At 34.2% G+C, this 16,309-nt stretch overlaps 1 long non-coding RNA gene across 3 annotated transcripts; it reads left to right on the top strand.

Annotated features, from left to right (window-relative positions):
• Positions 1-799: 799 nt before the first annotated feature.
• Positions 800-15,603, top strand: LOC106723604. 3 transcript variants are annotated; one of them, XR_001360420.1, is made up of 6 exons: positions 800-977; positions 3,333-3,453; positions 4,405-4,560; positions 7,126-7,216; positions 13,520-13,587; positions 14,107-15,603. It is a non-coding gene; the product is annotated as an uncharacterized LOC106723604 (long non-coding RNA). The 3 variants fall into 3 exon arrangements; XR_001360421.1 differs by lacking the exon at positions 4,405-4,560; XR_001360419.1 differs by lacking the exons at positions 3,333-3,453; positions 4,405-4,560.
• Positions 15,604-16,309: the final 706 nt, after the last annotated feature.

Here is a 16,309-nt window from a genome sequence, read left to right as displayed (position 1 = left end):
ATTTGATGGTCTATATTTGAGGCAATACATAAAACCCCCATATAAACACTTTTATAAAAGGGAAGTATTCGAACAAAATGTACAGATATATGTCTCTAGAAATACGGTCAACAAAGAACAAAGGAAAAATGTCTTTGTCTTAAATCACTTATTTTTTGAGAGCTTGAAGCATACTGCCTAAGACTTCTTTGGTCTAATGAAAGAGTGCCACCTATTGGATGACCTTGAAAAAGAGCTTAAATTTCATAAGTTTACTCATGAAAGTAAATCAGTGGCAAGCCATCATTTTGACATAATTTATAACATATCAGTCTTTGTGTATGTGAATATATATGTGTATATATATATATATGTACACATATATATATATGTGTGTGTTTGTATACACACACACACACACACACACACTTACATATCTGAGATCTATGCTAAAGAAAAAACATGAATGCGATATACTGACATTATTCTTTTATAAATGTAGGAGCAGAAGTCTCACAAATGAGCTCACCCAATGTTGTCTGATTAGACATCTAATTGTTGAATTTAAATGTTTTATAAACTTGAGATTACTGCTCTGCATCTTGTATTCCTTCATACATACCTTTGTTTACTTGGACTTTAAATGAAGGGAACTGAAAATTGAATGCATGAGCTTGTATTTTGACAAGAAGGATCTGTTTAAATCTTCGTCAAAGTTGCATTGCATACAATTTAAACCCAAAACAAAAGGGGGAAAAATACATGCTCTTGGCTTTTTAAAAGGCAATGTTCTTGTTTTATCTTTCAGCCCAAGAACTTGCCAGTCAAGATGAAAAACTTCTTCTAATGGAATCCAGCTTGAAAGCTACTCAAGAGCAGCTAACTGAGCAAATAGCAGAAACAGTTCGCCAAGAACAGAACGGTAGAAAACCCCAGGCAGAGCTGAAGACAGTGACAGAAAGGATTATTGCCTCTGAAGAAGAAAAAAATGATTGCAAGTGAGTTGTTTTTGAGTATTTCAGAAAGTTTTACTTTACGTACTGAAATCAAGTCAGTCCTTGTGACTTTAGTGGCTAAATATTTAACTCTCCGTGTCTTGCAAAAGGTTATGTGTAAATGTGCTAGCTTGTTCAAGGAATTGTTGGTTCCAAAACAGATAAACTTTAGATTTGCAACGTTTCTTAACTGAAATGGCACATGTTGAAACTTGTAACTGTCGTATTCCAGATTCTAAATAATGAGGTGGCAGTCAACTTTCTTGTTAACTATTGAGAAAGGCTCAAGGTAGGAGCGAGAGAAAGAATACAGTGTCTCCGCAGCCTCTAGCTGCCAATGGTCTTCTCTTTCTGTTTCTGGAGTCCAAAGGTTACATATGGCTCTTGTTGCCTTTCTTTTTTGTTCAAGTAGCAGCTCTAAACAAGACGCTATTAAACTGAGAGACACTTAGAGTAGAATTTTTGGTCAGACTATTGAGGCACGTAAGGAACTATGAAGAAGAGTAATAAAGATCTTTGCTGTTTTCAAAGGTTCCTGAAAACTGTTCTTAGTGAAGCACCTTGTATTAAACCTGTTTTCATCTAAGTCTTTATGTAATTATTATACCTGATCCGATGTTTTCAGATTTTATCATTTGCTTTTCAAATAAACATAATATGGTTTCATTTTTGAGTGCTCTGATAAAGTGCTCTATCCTCTCTGATTTTTGCTTGATTTTTTTAGTCTGTTTTTAAAAAAATAATTATGAAAGTAGCATAACCCAGATGAATCAATCTCCCTGCTTCTCTCTTTCCCTCTCTCTCTCTCTCTCTCTCTCTCTCTCTCTCTCTTTTATTAAAAATTACACTTACCAAACTTTGGTTACATTGAGTAATCACAGTTAAATAAAGCACACCATTTAAACTTTTCCCCCCTGTCACTCATCTCTTTGAACACAATCCTGAGGCCAAAATTAAAATGTGCATTTGATATTAACTGATCTTTGGAAGCCAGCTTCTAAATTTACATTACTTACTGCGTATTTTGATATATCTATCAATAGGATTTCAAAATATTACGTGTGATGAACAGAAGTAAAATTCTTTTGTGATTTATAGTTTGTATTGTTAAAAGTAAAATATTTGAAATTGTTCATGAGGAATTTATTTCTGTGTTTTAATCTAATGATTTAATATTATAAGGCACTAAAATAATTACACAATCTAGGGTGACATTTTACATGCTTCTAAATAAAATTAAACACTCAGATACACTCTGTTTGCAATTAATGTTCCTTTAGTCAGCTGCCAGAATTCAGACAACGAAAAAACCAGATTTAACAAATATTAAAAGGTAGAAATTTGTACCAAGGATTAAAAGCATATTGGGCAAGTTTCTTTTGGAATGGCTATGGTATTGTAGTATTGTTAGAAGTACTATTGTCTTTTTTAAAAGCTTAATTATATTAGAAAATAATGTTTAAGGTATATTTAGAGAACAAAAAATACATAAAAATGGTTTTGAACACTAATATAAAATTAATGATAGTGTTTGATGTTAACTTAATGTTATTAAAATAAGGCCATCATTTTTTCCTACAGTTAAACATCACTAGAAAGGTACATTATTCTGTATACCCACAAAAAATATCATCTTTGATCTAAAAACTGGCATGTAATGACCTGCTTTGAACCTTAAATTTTATCAGTAAATAAACCAGTGACTCATCCAGTTAGATTACAATGAAAGCTCAAACTCAATTTCTCTATGCTTGATCTAGATTCATCTGCTTTATTTTCCAATAAAGCTTGATCATGATAGTAAGTAGAATATTCTCTCTTAATGTGAAATTGAGAGCAAGGCATACACCTATCATGCGAGAGAGTAGTTAAAATTGTATCAGACTCAAAAAAAATCTATTTACAATGGTTTTTAGCAATTAAATATCTTACAGGTCATAAAATTGTAAGTACAGGGTAGGCATAAGCATGTTAACAGTTGTAATACAAATAAATAATATAATCATTAATCAATAATAATGTCGGAATAAACTGTTTTGCATACTCACAACTGTACACCTACTCTTGCTCACCCCTGTATTATTATGCCATGTTATAAGAAAATGTTATGGTTGAATTTTAAAGAGACGGATAAATGATTATAATCAAAGCAATGATGGTGTCTTAGGAGAAACAGCTTCCCCTTTAAAAATATAGCCTCAAATACCTTGTCACAGGATATGCTGGTACTAGGTACATGTGTTTTACCATGAAAAATATATAGCACACTTTAAATGTGAAATAAAATCAAAGCCTTTTGGCCTGGCAAACACAAAGGTTGGTTTATTTATTTACATTTTCTCCACACTCAATCGACAGGTGGCATGAATTGATTAAATTTACCAATTGATTCAGTACTGGGCAGTGCCAGACCTCATGGTGTGCATCACTCAGAAGAAAGAAAAGGCACTTCAGGTGTCACAGACATGACAGCCTTGTAGTGAGTTCCGCTAGCCCACCACACCCTCATTTGGAAAAGTCTTGGAATTTGATGCAGGGATGCAGAGGGAAATGTATGGAGCATAAAGTTGAGGTCAAAGGCTTGAGGGGTTCTGGAGTTGAGAATCTAGAATTACACAAATTTTTCTGCCAAGAACAGAGGATCTCACTAGAACAAAATGTTCTGGGACTTTTTTTTTTTTAAAGAAAATTTTTTCTTGAATTACATATTTTTTATTTTACAAAAAAGAAAATGAAAAATCTGAAACCTGATTTTTAAAATGTGGGACTAAATCATAACAATAATAACATGAATATATATTTTAAGGGATCTGATACAATCTGAGATGTACACCAGGGTCCTGCATTTATCTTTGTGCCTAAGTGACTTTGTGATAAGTAATTATCTCAGGATAATTTTCTTTATTCATTACTTTGGAATAGTCATTCAGAACTAGCTAGGTTCCTATGCCAGTAAAATCTAGGTTAAGTCATGTATTAACTAAATAAGAACCAGTTAAAAAAAGCAGCACACAAAAAAACTGGCAACCAAAAGCAAGATTGTTTTTAACATTAAAATATGACCCATAAGTTATTGGTTCCATAAAGCGCAATTTTTAAAGAACACGAAGGCTTTAGATTTAATTTCCCCCTCCTCTTTTTCAACTAAATGTAGAGAACACACGCCATATACTCAGTATAAGCCTGTTACACTTGAAAGATTTGTTCTGAATGTCCAGTGGGAACCTGGAAATCGTAATAATTTGTAGTATCGATTGAGCGAAGCTATGCAGCTGCGGCCTCCGGTGAATAGACAGGAATAGACATTTTATTGATTAACTTTTACAGTCATATTTTCAAGACTCCGCTGCAACATAATTTTCACTTCCCAGCTTTGTGTTGCTGCATCATGAAACTTGAATTCTTCTCTCTTAACATTTACCCACTTGAGGAAAAAAGTATGGACATGTCTGGCCAGGCTTGTGATCTACAGAGATGCAAAACTTTCTGGAAAAGGACTTCTCTCAAATGCTATTCGACCACAAACAGTAGGAAGGAACTAACTGCTCATAACAGGTTTTGGAAATATCATTATGGAAACTATTTGGTAATTAAATTTCTTCATATTTTCCTAATTCTTTTCATGTTCAGGAACCTTAATTTTCCTACCCTCACTTCATGCAGGTAACTATGAAAATGCATTATCTTGTGATGGGCTGTTTTTATTCATTTATACTTTATATCATTCAATGTGAGCAGGAGAAAATTATTGTAATAATAATCTATAATATAATCTGAAATGAAAGGTATTAAATATTAAATAATTTTGGCCAATAAGTTCAAAGTATGAAAATGTAAATATATATGTATATGTATTAAATATATGTGATATATCTCTAGTCCTGTGAGAGTTTTAAACAATTGTCTAGGTAAAAAATGTACTTGCACAGGTGAGCATATTGCAAATATTCTGTGTATAATCATATGGTTATGTACCTCAAGTTTTTTACTGCTTGAATGTTTGGGGCACTGAAGCAAACTGTAGATCTTATATTCTAGTATACATAGCTGGAAAATATTTCACTGTAATTTTATTCTCAAGCTGGTAACAGATATATTTAGACTTGGACTGGATTTGAAAATGGGAAATTTTTAAAAAACAATGACATCAATTCCTTTTATTAAAATCACACCTGCATTTCTTTTGTTTATGACTTTGAAAAATTTAATGTTAGAATCAATTGATTTAAAGATAAAATTCAGGAGCTTCCTGTGACTACACCAGCCCAGAAGATATGATATATAATTAAACTAGATAAGAAATCTAGCAACAAGTCTTAATGGTAATATAATTCATAGTCCATAAACTTTATGCCTTAAATAGTGACTTTTAGAAGTTTATTTTTATTCTAAGATCATTGGTTCTTAAATTCATAGATTTGATTTTAAAAGTATTCAAAGCATTTCATATTTCTAATTTATTTCTCTTAATCCAAAATAAAAAAGTGGAGTAAAACATTCAGTCTTAGTAGTGAGGGTGAAACTGATAAACTTTTCTCATTACACACATTGAATATTAATTTTTTATGATAGCCAACAGGTTTATAGTTTTTTATTGATTTATAAAGATACACATATTTAGAATTTTACTTTATTTTATGGAGTGCTAATTTATTTTATAAAAAGTCTGACAAGCACATTTATGTGCAAAATATATGTGTAGCCAGCACTTGTTGAACTTCCACAGATATCACAATCAATATAGCATATTAATGTGTGTCAAGACTTTTCAGTTATTTAAATATATGTAACTATGTTTTCCTTCTAATGGACTAGGTCTTTTATTTATAATGCAAAGGTGTTTGAATAAAATACCCAGTAATTAAGCCTTTCCTTTTTCATATTATAGGAATGAATAAAATAATGCATAAAAAATACAGGGTGTTTTTATAATATGTGTAGATCTTAGAAGATTCTTGTCTGTATAATAAAGTATGTGTTTAAACTTATTTACCTAAATAAGGAATGCAATTAAGACAGATCAAGTAATAAACATAAAAAAGAAAAAGTCTGAATTGAGATTGATTTCAACGTAATCCTGTAGAGGAATCCCCACGTATTGATCAATGTTAAAGCCCATGCATAGCACTTAGAAAGATAAAGTAAGCAAGGTCAGATAATCAAAGCATTTAAATAGTAAAAACAGCAACTGCCACTGTAGACTGCTAAAATAAATCCATAATACAAATTGCTTTGGCAAAAAGTGGGTGAGCAGCTGATCTTTCTATCGAACTCGGATACTGTTCAGTGACCACACTGGGAACAGGATTGGGAGAAAGAAAGGCCTTAGAGATCAATACTGAGTGAGATGTAGCACGGCTTCATCTTCAGCAGGAAAGCATTGCGGGAGTGAGAGTACAGACATCTTCAGGAGATGTCATCGAGTGGAGACCGTGTCACACAGTTAGAAAATGCTCTCTGTGACTGATAGGGCCACACAGTCACAGAAATGCTTCCTTAACTGTTTCAAGAAATTGTTTAAAGGGGGTTTCAAATAACTCTCAGATTTGAAATTGTAGAAAGTGGATGCTATGCCAGAAAGGTGGAACAACTACTTACCAAAGTAAATTCATATATCTATAAATATGTCCTACATAAATCCATGTCTCTAATGAATATTTGGTATATCAAATACTCATGTGATGGTCGTCCCCGGTCCGATATAGAGGTACAAAATTTAATGGCAGAATAGGGGATAGAAGAATGATGTTTGGATTTCATGGAAATGACGTCCTCTTGTTGTGAGTCCCTTTTTAAAACTGGTTGCAACTTGGGGAGTCCTCTTTTTAATGAGTGTTTGAATTCTACTGGCTAATTATATTCTTGGCTCTAGTGAACTCCAATGGGAGTTCTCAGTATGTAGATCTATGATCAGCAGAATTAGGTTTGACATAATTAACTACTTCTTTTATTTACTTCTTAACTACTTTTGTTATAAAATTTGAATTTAACTTTTACTTAATGAGACATCTTCATGGCTATGATGACGTTTTGTGGAAAGTAGAACAGGGTTGAGTGTGAGGACATGCCGTTATATTGTATTATGGAATAAAGTGGTTCCTCAGTCAAAATGGACAATAATGCAGTTGACATATTCTCTCCCTTGTCTCAGGTTTCCATAGGTGTCTTCCTTATGTCATTCTCTCTTTGGAAAGCTTCTAAATTCATCATCATGTTCATCACATGAGTAGCATTATGTCTTGGTAAGTACAACAATAGGATTTTCTATGCATATTTTTCCTCCAGGTATTTTTCATGGACTATAACCACAGTCTTCTAACATTTGAATGTAGTATTCAGAGCTTTGCAGCAGTACTGACTGAGAAATCTTTATTTACTAAAACCTTTCAGTATCAAACCTCTCAATTAAGTTACATAAAGAACTGAATGATTTTAATTGTTTTTCTTCCAAAATAGAGAACTAAAATGAAGACGGGGTTACATTTGACACAGAATGTCCATATCAAAATGAAGTATTAAAATCAGACTCGCTTAAAAGTTGCATAACGAAGACTTAGTGTTTTTCCATTCCTTTCTTACCATAATGAATAGTTATTTACAACTATTGTAGCTTCCTGTTTGCTGTATGAATTGCTGATAGCAGCGGTTTTAATGGTAAAATTGTGAAACAATATTCATAGTTGTCAGAAAAAGGTCATTCTATTTGCATTCATTAGGAGCCTGGAGGACGGTGCAATGTGCATTTCCTTTGAGATGTTGTAGCTATTGATTTATACACAGCTGTAGGAAAAATTAATTAGGATTATATTTCACTTATTACTGCAGGCTGTGTAATAAGAAAGAAAAACATTTTTTTTGTTGGAAAGTTGAACGGAAAAACCTAAATGGAATCATTGTTTCTTAACTCACAACTACTTGATCATATGATTTTTCTTTTATAATCTGGTTAGAGGCTTAGTGCATTCATAGAAATTTAATTAGCACTTTGAAAGAAATGTTTTAGTACACATCCCATAATAATAATGATAATGCAAATTAGGCAAAAGACACATTTCCCCCTTGCTAATTGAAACTTTCCTTTCTCTCAGCTAAATCAAAGTGGATTTGTCTACTGTGAGTTTGAAGGTTTGGGGAAGCGTTGGCCAACAGAGTTAAATCAAAAAACCAAAGAGGGACCAAGATCAGGTGCATTCTTCAGGCGAAGAAACAGATTCCAGAATAAGAGTTTTAGGTGGAAAACAACGAGAGAGAAGTTCACTTAGTTTTGCATTTTCAGTCTCAGAAGCTTTATAATTAAGTTCTTCTGTGAATTTAATATTTCAAATAAACTGGAATGTGTTACACTGACAATACTCTCAGTGTGATAATACTAGCTTTTGGTTTATAAAAACATATTTGGCTTCTTTCAATGAACACTATGTATACTCTTAGTGGAAAAATATTGAATTCAGTTCTCCACGTTGTTCCTATGTGACACATGTTTGAAATTAATCAAATTGTAGTCACTTCTAATTAATAGCAGAGAATAATTTTTGAAATGGGGCAGAACCAGATGACAAAGGATAGTTTGTATGTGTTCATGACATACTTTATGAATGGAAACACATGTCTGTTGTGACATTTCTAACTTGAAAATGTTATTAACTCTCCTATTGTCTCTTAAATATGAAGCATTTTAAGAGAAACTTAACTGCCTGGCTTGTGGTGGACACTCAGGCATAGTGTCAGCATTTAAGGGAAAACAAAATCAAAGAGAAGTCTTTTGATGCCCCTATAAAATCTATAACAAATGTATTAAAATCCACTTCTGCTATTGGAAGTTCTTAGGTTTTATAAAAAGAGTTTATAAGAGGTCAGTGGCAACACTAAGTATAAATATGGGCTTCTTCCTACATTTTACAGATTAAATATTGTCTATGAAATTAATGACTAGGATTAAAAAATACATTACTTCCATACCCAAAACTTTTAACTTTCTTAGCTATGACCATAAGGATCTATTCCCCAACGTACTGAGTAGAATATAAATCAAGTCACGTTCTGTCCTTTGCTTCTCTGCTTTAAACGCTGGGGCCCCTCAAAAGAAAGAAAAATTTCCCCAAGTATTACGGAACTTTGCCTTCCAGAGTGATAAGTAATATTTTCCACCCTGGCACATTTTGTGTTCTGTTGCAAAAATTATATGAGTTAATTATACTGAGATTCATTGCAAACCCTTGGCGTTTTGTAGTGAGTCTAGCTTTTCCCAGTTTGTTTTCAGGATAGTGCTATGTTAGATTAATCATGAGGTAACTAAGAATTTTATAAAATCATGAATTCTAGGGCTCAGATTTTTTAATTGCTTTCTTAAAACAGAAATGTATTTCTTAGGAACATTTGTTGCTTGAACTATATATTGGTCCACAGTTCATTGAAAAGCTAAAAGCACTGTTTCTATAGGTTGTGAAGGACACACACACACACACACACACACACACACACACACACAACACAAAACTAAGATGTGTTCCTTCACCATGAAATGCTAATAAGCTAGTGAGGTAAAAATTAATGGAAACAGATGTTCACAGAACTCAGTAATGTGTGATCTGTCCTTTAAAAATAAAGAAAACTTATTGTAGTACAGAAATAATTACTCCAGAAGGGGTAAAGAGGCAAGAATTGGTAACTATATTTTCAAAATGTGTCATATCGAAAAGGGTATTTTACATGAACAAGAAGACCAGGAAGCAAAAAACACAATGAGAAAGGATATTTTTGGTCTAGAAAATGATGAGCAATTTATTTTGTAGAGACTGGGTGTCTACAAGGCAGGTTGAAACCACATTGTCAGTGGTCTCTATGCTTGTTTTAGGAATGTAATGTGCTTAGAAGTAACAGGGAGATAATGAGGAGTGTTGAACACTCTAGTGCCCATGCTTACAATCATGTTAGAGAAGCAATCGTCTGAATATCTCACTCTTTTCTCTTAACATTTCACCTGGCTCATTTCTAAGCATCTTGAAATATTGACATCTTGGGCCCAGCTCCTCCTGGGCCTGCCTCCTCCCACACTCAATGCAGATGGAGTTGATTGCTACATACCCTGTGCCTCCACAGCACCCATCCAAACTCCACCACAGCCTGCATCTATCCTTATTCTACCTGTGGGTGTCACAGTAAAGGTCCATGGCCACCACTGGATAGCGTGGTGTGGGTTGCTATCTTCGTGGACCATTGTCAGCACTGCCATATTTGAACTAATTTGGGTTAACAAGAGAATGAACTTTGCTATGTTCCTGGTCCAATGCTTCTTTGGTCACCTAGGGAGGTATGCTGAGTTGCTGGCCTAGCTCTAGCATATACTGAGTGTATCAAAGAAAAAGTTAATTTTTATCAAAGTTCAGTACCAGTCTTAAACCTCTCACTATGTATTGCGTCAAGACTGAGAGAAATGGGTTTGGAAATGGAAGCTTTAGAGAAATACAATGAAGTGTGTGTGGAGGGGATGCTAGATTGCGGGGGAAGTAAAGAAATATATGTGTATTAAGCAAGAGGAGGTCACAGGTGGTGGTATGGTCTGAATGTTTGTCCCCAACCCAAATTCAGAGAATTGACAACCGTAGGCAGACATGGGATAGGTGGGCCTCTTCCTCTTTGATTGCCCCACCTCCAGAACCATGAGAAATAAATTTCGGTCACTGATAAGCCACCCAGTTTATGGTGTTTTGTTACAGCAGCTCTAACAGACTAAAACAGGTGGAGAAAAATGAGAGAGATACGGCAGAGTGGTAGATGGAAAGTTGTGAGGAAGGATTATGTCCTTATGCAGAGACTTGAATTGGAGGACAGACAGAAGATATGAAGCAAGTGGACATGGAGGATACAGGAATGAACGTAGGCAATTGATAGGGAATCGGACAATTCAGCAACGATTATTACATGCAAAGGTGACTCTTAGCAGGGTCTCCTTTACATCTGAGAAACCATATGGGTGGGTGATAGGCAAGGATATAGGGACAATTTGAGGGCATTTCAGGAAAATAAGAATGGTTTTGGAAATAAAATCATCTGACAAAATGAGTATAGCAGGGGTTTAGAGAACAGTAAGCAGAGCTGGAGTTATCCCACCTGGTCAAGATATTCCTTACATGCACACATATATACTACATACAACCTATATACAACCACATGGTAGCATATTAGTCAGGGGACTAATACAATTGTAGAAATCAGAGGAATATGAATTAACAGTGAAAATAGTTCCATATATATTAACTTAACATTTAATAGAACTAAGACTCTATGATACTAAAAAAATTCTGGATATTCACCATTCTAATTTTCTTAAGGAGTGAAATGACATTCACAAACATGTTTGCCAAATATATGTTTGCTAACTCCAAATAGGATTTGGAAAAACCTTAAATGAAACACAATTTAAAAAAATAGAAATAAATGAACAGCAAAAAAAGAATAAGGCAAAATTAGGCAGAAAGCATTATTCTAGGAGGCATCAGCTTGGACAATCGCTGACTTTGTGCACCTGACATCAGCAAATTCAAACTTGGGCTAAAATACGTGTTCCCGCTGATTCAATTAAGGATGCTGGGATTTTCCTTCAGAGAAGAGATCTGGTCAAACCAGGAATGTTGAGGTGAGAAAGACTGAGAGAAAAGAATGGAGACCCACCTCCCCCCTCCCCTCATCGTGCTGGCAAAGGGGCTTCTTCTGACCTTGCTGTGGGGACCCATTGGGTTTTGGAAAAGAATAGTTATTTCACTGGCAAAAAGGGAAATAGAGACGCATTTTCAAAGGCCAGAATAACTGTCAAATCATCAACTTTCCTTATTGGGGAGAAAACAAGTAGGCAGGGCTTTTATTTCTCGAAGTTGCAAGTAAAACTGTGCTACCTTCATGGCCTCACAAGGCTGGGTGAGTGCCATCCTCTAAAAGCTTTGTTGGGACGCTTGCTTTTATTCTCAAGTTAAGCGCTGGAATAAATACATACTGCTTGGCCTAGATTTATCATCCATTTGATAAATTAGCCAGGATGTCTGACCTAATACCTTATTAGGATAACTTTTTTTTTGTGAGAAACAGAAAGAAACTTGTGAATCCACTGTGTGGGGGATGAGTGGATTCATCATGACAGGTCCAGACACCACGTGAGCCTTTGTGGCAAAGGAAGACAATTTAGAAAGACAGTGCTTTCTACAGAAGAGATTTTACTTTTTTCCCTGATGGATCAGGAAGTCCAACCCAACTTTTAAAGTCAACTGTATACTTCCAGGTGCCATAGTAAGGGGCCACTTACACAAGCATTTCAGAAGAAAGGAAGGAGCAAGGTTGAAAAAAATTTGCATTGGGCACAAAAGGAAGAAAAGGAGGGAGCAAGGTTGAAAAAATTAAAGATGCCAACTTGCATCGGTATTATATGGTCGCCTCATATACACACTGAATTTCAATTGTATTATCCTACTAGAAAATTAATATATTTCAGCTTGAAGGAGGTTCCATCCACCTTTTTTTAATTATGAAAAAAATCAAAATAGATGAATTCTGTGACCTACCCCAGGCCTTGTGGTGCATGTGGGGTTAGAACATTGATTTTTCTGATGAAATTTCAATAATCTTCTATTTAGGAGTTATAGTAAATGAAATCTGAGTTTTATAAAAAAAAATGTATTTATCAAAGGATTCTCTATTTCATGGCACATGGTTTAATGTACATCTGAGCATTTAGGTTCAGTAGGTAAATAGCAAGAATGTGAAGTGGGACAAAATCTTACCCTTAGGTGAATATTTCAAATATGTTATTCTGTGCTTGAGGTTAAAGTAAATTTTTGCTCATGTAAGAAATAAATTCTGCTTAGGTAAAATGTAAGGTCTGAGTTTCCTTCTTATAATTAATAAGTAGCCTTGAGGAATCAGAATCGCTGAGTAGTATGGTAAAGCATTTGTTAATGGAGACACATTTACCCTAAGAAATACGTATTTTTGTTTGAAGTGAAAACCTCTTCAGCTAAATGGTATCACATAGACAATCTCACCCCCGCCAGCCCACGCTAAGTATCAGACCATGAGCTTGACTCTGCTCCGTAGAAATGCTGCTTTGCACAAAAGAAGCTTTTTAGATGTCTAGGCGCCTATGTTCTAGCTGCATTTGACTAAAGCAGATAAAGGAACCAAGCACTCAGCTACTCAGATATGGAAGTAGACAAAAGATGAGCACATGCATTATTTTCAATAGTAATTCAGGAACTATTCGTAAAGCATTTCTGCCGGATGTCATTGTAAGCAATATGTCTGGTTAACTCCACATAAAATTCAGAATTATGAAAAAATATTTAAGATTAATATATTGACTATATTACTTGTTTTTTCTTAAAAATAATAGAGTACACAAATCGTTGAGCCACATCGCATAAATGCATATGGACTGTAGAGTCAGATAGAATTGAGTTTGAATCCCTATAAGCTATCACCACATTGAACAAATGACTTCACTTCCAAGACTCAGTATTTCTATCTGTAATTTCGAGAGAACCATGTCTTCCCCATAGGGATGTTCTGACAAAACAGACAATTTTGGAGAAGGTGTGCTGGACACAGTTGTGGTTCTCAGCAATTGGTAAACATTATCAAACTAGAAACAGGTTCTTTTTTAGTCAAATAAAAGATGCTACAATTTTTTCAATGACAAAACTCCACCATTAACTATTGCGTTGGGACAGAATGGATACAAGATTAAACAAGTTAATGTGCTTAAAAATAGTGCCCTTATTTATATCTTGATAAATATATATAAATTAGCCTCTAGCAGCCCCCAAATGAAAATTATCTGGGGAGGGGGGTGCTACTTTTAAGTGCACTTGGGTTACTGCCTGGAACCGGCTCTCGAGAAAAAAAAAACAAAAATATTTTGTTTCGAGCCCAGCAGCATATTTGCAAAATAATTATTAGTCTCTTTAGAGGAAAAAAAATCTTCTCTTAGAATTGTCTAAAAGTATGCCATGTAAGCTCACAGGCTCTTCAAATTTAGTATTTGCCAACTAGGGTAGATACAATTTTAACATAACCCTTGTAAGAAGAAAGCGATTGATTCATTGGCTGCTGACAAGAGTTCACATTCTTTTTGTTTTTCTCTGAGGATGCATCTGCTTCCTATTCGGAACGTGGTTCTACTTACAATCTAATTGTGCTACCCTACACTGCTCTATTATTTTCTGAGTCTGAGCCTACATTTTAGGCCAATCATCGAAGAGGACAGGAAGACTTGGAAATTGAAGGCTACACGTAGACATACTCGTCTGGTTTCATATATATATATGTCTGTGGAGCTGCTCCATATTGTGTAAGCATGCCGTCCTATTCTTTAGGCTTGTCCTCACAATTTCCTGGGATAGGTCAGAATTATTGTCTCCATATGAGGTGTGATATGTGTCATCTAATGATAAATGGTTGAATGATTTAAGTACTTATTTTGGCTTCAAACTGACTTCGCTCCTTTCACTGGGTCTCGGGCTATATAGTTAGGATATTTTGTCCAGATGTATAGATGGAGACTTTAAAGAAAACAAAAAAATCATTCAGATGCTACTAAGTTTAACTACTAAAATATCACTGTGAGTAGTGATTAAATGTGTATCCACGGAGTACTATAGTAAATGAGATAACAATGTAAAGCAACTATTACATATGTAAAAGCTAAATTCAAGTTCGGATCTCATCTTTTCCACATTGACTGAGTATATGTAAGTTTTGTTGTAATGTCATCCGATTCCCTAGAAAACCATCAATTTAGTAACATACACATGTATACATGCCATCATCACCTGGAGTTAGGTGTACCTGAACTCTTGGAAGCGGCTGCATATTTAAGTTTGGTGCATACAGCTGAAGTCTTTTGAGTTTCTTATTCTTCTCTCTAGAGATCAAATTGTTAATTAGGAACTTACCTAATCACTTCTGCTTAGCATAGGAAAACCTTACTGCAAAGGCTAGGACAAAAGATGGATCCTACCTCACAACCAAATTAATGCATATTCATCTTAAGGTGTAAAGCATAAAATCCAAGATTATAAAAATTTAAAAAATATATTTTAAATATCTACTAGAAAATACTCAAGTTCAAGATAAACTTGTTGGCTTGTGGATCATAGAGAAACACATAGAATCTGAAATGAAACAAGTTATGGTTTTCTATGTCCTGAAATGCAGGGCCAAGAACATGTTATCAGGCTTAATGTAATTTGCAACAACATTGGTTTTTGGAAGAACCAAAAACTTTATGCAGTAATGATTAATTATAAAAAAATTAGTTTTAATTGGGAGGAATATTAATGTAGAAGAAAAACAAAATTCTAAGTTGATATCAACAGAATAATTTGTATTATCTTTTCTATACATCTTTGAAATTACTGATACATTTGTAAGTCAGAGATAGACCTAATTCAGGGAATCTTACATTAATTTCTGGGATCAAAGAGTGTCTGAAGATTATGCAAGCAGAATATTATGCCAATATCTTCTTCTAATACAGGTGGCTATCAAATTGAAGATTTGTTTTATGTTGGTTTCTATTTATTTTATTTTGCTTATCATTCCTATATAAATGTAAATATACCAAAATACATTTAAAGTCCTATCTAAAACCAGTAATTTTTTCTGAATTTAAAAACATAGTTATAATGATTAGTTATAAAAATATTTATTGTCAACATTCACATACTAAGTAGTTCAGGAAATTCTTATTTCTAGAACAAAACAATCACTCACTACTTTTTCTTACATTGTCCTGAGATTCTCCTTTAAAGTGTTACACAAGCACCCAGGCTTAAAGAGCAACCAACGTCTGTAGGATTTTTTGACAGGCTATATACTTCCCTAAATCATAGATCTCATCTATGGAATAAAATGGTTCAACTAGATCACTTCTAATCATTAGACCCCTGAGGCATGATCTGGCTCTAGGTTCATTAAGGGACTCTCTTTCCTGTGTTTAATGCATATATTCATACTCTGTTGTTATTTTTTATCCAGTAGAAAATTTTATTTGGTATCCAAACACCAAATTTCATTTGGAAATGATAGTGTGTGTATGCATGTAAGTGTGTGCATATGATCAAACAAAACCATATAAATGTCCCCCCTGGAAGATCAAGATTAAAATGAATCTCATCTATTGCAAACTTCCAACACAGAATCCAGTATTTCTTCACTCTTGCACTTCTACTTTGGACAGCAATACCTATGAAGGCTAGACAGATCTCATTTATTAATTATTCATCTCTCACTCACATCTCAAACTTTATCCACATACCCTTTATCGTTTCCCATAACACTTCCTAAAA

This window comes from Myotis brandtii, unplaced genomic scaffold (genome assembly GCF_000412655.1).
Source record: "Myotis brandtii unplaced genomic scaffold, ASM41265v1 scaffold896, whole genome shotgun sequence".
NCBI lineage: Eukaryota > Metazoa > Chordata > Mammalia > Chiroptera > Vespertilionidae > Myotis > Myotis brandtii.
The sequence above is the reverse complement of the archived record's forward strand: the minus strand, read 5'-3'. Positions and strand labels throughout refer to the sequence as shown.